Source organism: Petaurus breviceps, unplaced genomic scaffold (assembly GCF_028583685.1).
Source record: "Petaurus breviceps papuanus isolate PSGF00001 unplaced genomic scaffold, PetGlider_PUasm1.0 90903, whole genome shotgun sequence".
NCBI lineage: Eukaryota > Metazoa > Chordata > Mammalia > Diprotodontia > Petauridae > Petaurus > Petaurus breviceps.
The window spans coordinates 2,454,620-2,459,992 of NW_027187376.1; the positions used below are offsets into that span (position 1 = coordinate 2,454,620).

Genomic DNA, 5,373 nt, shown 5'->3' on the forward strand with positions numbered 1-5,373 from the left:
AGAGAGAGAGAGAGAGAGAGAGAGAGAGAGAGAGAGAGAGAGAGAGAGAGAGAGATGTTGGAGGCAGCTAGGTGGCTCTGTAAGATAGAGTGCTGGGCATGGGGTCAGGAAAATCTGAGATCAAATCCAGCCTCAGACACTTACTAGCTGTGTGACCTTGTTCAAGTCACCTAACCCTGTTTGCCTTAATCCATTGGAGAAGGAAATGGCAAACCACCCAGTATTTTTGCCAAGAAAACCTCATGGACAATATGGTGCATAGGGTCAGAAAGAGTCGGACATGACTGAACAACAAAAAGAGAGAGATCTGGATTGTCCTTAGAGACAGCTAGGTGGAATGGTAGGCAGCACTGGACCTGGAGTCAGAAAGATCTGAGTTCACATCCCGCTTCAGATCCTTTTTAGTTGTTTGCTCCAGTTTCCTCAACTGTAAAAAGGAGAAAATAACACTACCTACCTCACAGGGTTTTTGTGATGATCAAAAGAGAACAGAGAGCCTGGAAAATAGTAGGTACTACAGAAATGCTTATTTCTTCCCCCTTTAGGCTCTTGTAGAACATCAGAATTTAGCTTTCTCCTAATCTAATCCATTCATTTTTGCAGATGAGAAAAAGATTAGAACCCTTGTCTAGTGACTTTTGGTCTGACTCACTTTGCTTTAGGAATAACAACCCCTGGCCATCCCCCTGCCATGTTCCTTTGTACTTTGACCCTTACTCCCCCTTCCAGCCCATCTTACTTCTAATTCTCTGCTCTATTTGTCCTCAGACTCTCTCCTCCCCACCTCCTCCCCTCCTCTTCTTTCCATCCAGGAAACTGGGAAGGGAATGAGCAGGAGACAGGAGCACAGAGGGTTTTCTCCAAGCTCTCCTCCTTCATCACTAGGCTGACTGGGCCAAGCAATGGTGTCACATATGACTTTTTTCTTCAGTTAGAATTTGTTCTTTAGCTTCTGTCTGGGATGATGGTACAGTGAGAAGTGAAACCTTAGGGGTAAGTGGAATGTCCCTGAGCAGAATGTTCTAGAGTTCCAACCAAGGTCTTCCCAGCCCATCCCATTTCCCTGGGGCCTATTGCCTCCGACAATGTTCCCTCATTTCTTGGCAAGATCTGTGTGATTCTTTATTAGAGTTTTCCTGGGCAAACCCTTCCTACTTTACATGTGACAGACCTGAGGCCCCAGAGCCTAGCCAACCTGTATCAGGTTAGAGGTCACATGTGACCAGGGGCAGAGCACAGGGCTGCCAACCCAAGGAGGATCATATCTAGGTGAAACCAAGATGAATCTAACATCAGAACTGGGGGGGAAGAGGTAGCTGGGAAGGAAATTTCATATAGGCTTTATTTTAGAAGGAAGGACAGGAGAAGTCACATTTAACACAACAAGACACACACTCATTAGACAATTCTGCTCTTAAGGCCTTCCCCAAAGCCTATTATAAACAACAATAACCCATCCCTCCCAATGAGTTGAAGTTTGGAATAAGAATCTCCAAATAGGTGTATTTCCACACCATGTACACTCCATAATCATCCCTTATAGAAAGCTTTGTGCTTTCTCAGACTCCTCTGACACACTTGACTTTATTTGATCGTTACAGCCCCATCAAGCTGAAACTCTTCTGCTTGATTGCCAGGGCCCTCAAAAATCTGTCCCCTGCTAGGGCCCATGCCACCCCATTGCCCCCTGTCATCTAGGGAACCCTTAATTCAAATCAATCAACCCAGAGACTTGTCTGAGCGCTAATGGATGGGTTCTGCTCATCCCTCAAACCTTGATTTTGGATCTCTGCTTGTGATAGTCTTAACACCTTGCTGTTCCTTTTAGAGGGAATGGGTGGTACAGTGGATAGTGTGCTAGTTCTGGATTCAGGAAGACCTGAGTTCAAATTCAAACTCAGATACTACTGACTGGGTGACCCTGGGCAAAGTCACTTAACTTCTGTTTGCCTCAGTTTCCTTGACTGTAAAATGTAGATAAGGACAGCACCTGTCTCCTAGGGTTGTTATGATCTATACAATGCAATTTAGTTCTGCTCTGGTTTGTTTTATTCAACCTTCTCTTGTTTTACTGTAATACTATAAGTTACATGCAAATAAAGGCTATGTTTTTTCTGCCTCACCCAGCACAGTGTAGGCACTCAAAAAGTGTTCGTTGAAGCTGAACCAAGGGGCTTTATTTATTCAAATTCACAGGGCAGGGCAGGTCTTCCTTTTCTTCCTCCCTCCTTTTCTTCCTTCTTTCCTCCTTTCCTTCCTTTCTCTCTCCCTTCCTTCTCTTTTTTCCTTCCTTTCTTCCTTCTTTCTTTCCTTCCTCCCTCCCTTCTTTCCTTCCTTTCTCCTTCCCTTCCTTCTCTTCCTTTCCTTCCTTACTCCTTCCCTGACTTCCTTCCTTTCTTCTTTCCTTATCTTCTTCCTTTTTCCTTTCTATCCTTTATCCTTCTCTTTTTTCCTTCCTTCTTTCTTTCCTTCCTCCCTCCCTTCTTTCCTTCCTTTCTCCTTCACTTCCTTCTCTTCCTTTCCTTCCTTACTCCTTCCCTGCCTTCCTTCCTTTCTTCTTTCCTTATCTTCTTCCTTTTTCCTTTCTTTTATCCTTCTCTTTTTTCTTTTCCTTTTTCTTTTTCCACTGAGTCTCCTTCTCTCACCTAGGCTGGAATTCCAGTGGCCACTCATTGACCCAATCCCACTGCTGATGTGCACAGAAACTTTAACTTGCTTTGTTTCCTACCTTAGGCAACCTGGTTCTTCATCATCACTACCACCACCACCATCATCACCATATTGGTGCTGGACTTCGTGCAAACACTCAATCAGTTTTGGCCCTACTGCAACTCAGAACTACAGTGCTCAAGTGACCCAACAGCCCCAGTTACCCAGTAGCAAGAACTACAGATGTATGCCACCGTACCTGGATTTCTCTTCCTTTCTTTAACCTCACCCCTTCTTCTTCCTTTTTTCTCGTTCCATTTTTCTCTCCTGTTCTCCCACTTCATCCAGGGCTCACCAGTCATACTGACCTACTTCTTACCACTGGATTCTAATGATGCTAGAGGAGAAAGTGAGGTTGATAACTTTGCACAGCCCTGCCTCACTTAAATCCAATTCACCTGCAAGTCAAGACATCATCCTTCTGATGCCATTGGTCCTCTTGAGGATGAAAGATGAGCAACAGCAATAAAACTTTTCTCCACCCTGACTTTCCAAGGAGAAGATAAGTCTGAGAATCAATGAGCTAGCCAGGCCACTTTTAAGAGGCCACAGGACACCATAGCAAAAAAGGGTTTGTAGCATGGTTGGGGAGGGTCTGTTTTTAACCTAGCACTGGGTCCAGTTTTCTAAAAGAAAAGAAGGTGATTTCAGGATAGTTTCAGATTCATTCCACCTCGTTCTCTGAGAATCAAGGATTCCTGTATGTGCTCGGCTGAGATCAATGCAAAAAAAAAAAAAAGCCGGGTCAAGTAGCAGTATTGACTGTTTTGTACATAAGTGCTAAAGCCCCACTTAAAACAGAATGGCTTCCCTGACAGTCAGGAATCTGTGATTTAAAGGCTGCCTAGAAATAAAGGACAGGGTCCAATTCCTGTGGCAACCAGAGCAAGACCATCTCCCCTCTGCTCTCCCTGATCCCCCCTCCCAGGGCCTCTCTCAGGGATTGTGGTTCCAGAGACTGAGTTGAAAATGAGTGTCTGACCTTGGGACAACGTTTAGTCTCCTCTGGGTTAAATAAACAATCCTCTTTCCTTTCTTCTCCTCCTTACCCTCCTCTGATCTGAACTCCCCCACCCCGAGGCCACCCCCCAAGACAGACTCTTGTTCACAGGAGAGACAAGAACACACATGCCTGACTCTTCATGCATGAGGCAGGAATGCAGCCTGTAGCCATAAGGAGCAAGACTGAGCTATCCTCAAAGGAAGCTAGCCCTCCCTCTATAATGTGCCAGGGGCAGGTGTGCCTCTGGGGCCCTCTGCCTTCAGACTAGCCTGGCAGGGATGGACTCTTAGAGAAATAATATCTCAACAGACATATTTCCCTGTCACCCATCATTTCACAGGGCCTATATAGGAAAAGATGTTCTCAGGGGATGCATACTATTTCCTTCTTCAGTTAATTTTACAGATGAGGAAACTGAGGCAAATGTGGTTAAGTGACTCGCCCAGGGTCACACAACTAGTAAATGTCTGAAGACAGATTTGAGCTCAGGTTGTCCTGACTCCAGGCCCTGCACTCTGTGCACTGCACCACCTAGCTGCCCCAATACAGAATAAATAGGAAATAATTAAGGGGAATAAAACTGGAATTAAGAGGGGTTCGGGAAGGCTTTCTGTAGAAGGATTTCACTTGGGATTCAAGAAGGTCCTAACAGAGAGAAAGAAGAGCATTGGAGAAATAGTCAATAGCCAGAGAAAATGCCAAGAGGGGTTGTCTAGGTGGGGCAGTGGGTAGAGCACCTGACCCTGGAGTCAGGAGAGCCTGAATCCAAATCCAGCCACAGACACTATCTAGCTGTGTGACCCTGGGCAAGTCACTTAACCCCCATTGCCTCAAAAAAAAAATTAGAAAAGAAAATGCCTGGAGCTGAGAAATGGTGTATCTTGTACATGCAAAAGCCAGGAGGCTTTTGTCACTGGATTGAGGAGTATCTATTGAGGATTAAGGTATAAGAAGACAGGAAAAGTGAGAAGGGCTTTAAATGCCAAACAGAGCATTTTATAATTGCACCTGGAGGCAATAGGAAGCCACTGGGGTTTATTAAACTGGGGTTGGGGGGGGCAGTGTGGGGCGACATGATCAGACCTGTGCTTTAGGAAAACACCTAAAACAGCTGTTTCAGTGAGCTGGTGTTCTTTCTGATGGCCAGTCCCAGTCTTTCAGGCTAGCACTTCATCTTCATTTCTCCCAATTTTCTCCTCAGTGGAGATAGAAAATGGTTAACTATTATCTTCTATTCAATAGCCTTTCATTTAGAGAAAGATTTAAGTCTCTTTCTAGGCCCCTCCTCCAGGCAGAACAATTTCAGTCCCTTTGATGTTTCCCCATAGGCTCTGCTTCTTGGCCTTTTCATGATTTGAGGGGTGATAGGAATCTATAGGCCAGAGGCCACACCACACACTTGAGCTACAAGGAATTCTAACCCTCCTAAAGAGGCTTTCCTGGCCTGGAATCTGGGATTAGCATAGGAGTGACCTGCCCGGAGTTCATAAGCAAGTCTCCACGGGTACATACCACCACTCCCCCTTCTCTCCTCCTTCCACTTTTCTGGGCTTTCTTTCTCCAGTCCCTTTTGTCTCCCTTCTGATCTGTCCCTAATTCAGGCTTGACTTGTTTATCTTTATTTTTCCTCTCTCCCCCTCCCCCTCCCCTTCTCTCTCTCT

General features: G+C 45.4%; 1 long non-coding RNA gene across 1 annotated transcript in view; it reads left to right on the forward strand.

Moving 5' to 3' along the window:
• LOC138151566 (uncharacterized) overlaps positions 1-3,196 on the forward strand; it is a 7,000-nt gene extending 3,804 nt beyond the window's left edge. Inside the window, exon 2 of the long non-coding RNA XR_011165864.1 lies at positions 2,734-3,196. This is a non-coding gene — a long non-coding RNA (uncharacterized lncRNA). The remainder of the gene's footprint in view (positions 1-2,733) is intronic.
• Positions 3,197-5,373: the final 2,177 nt, after the last annotated feature.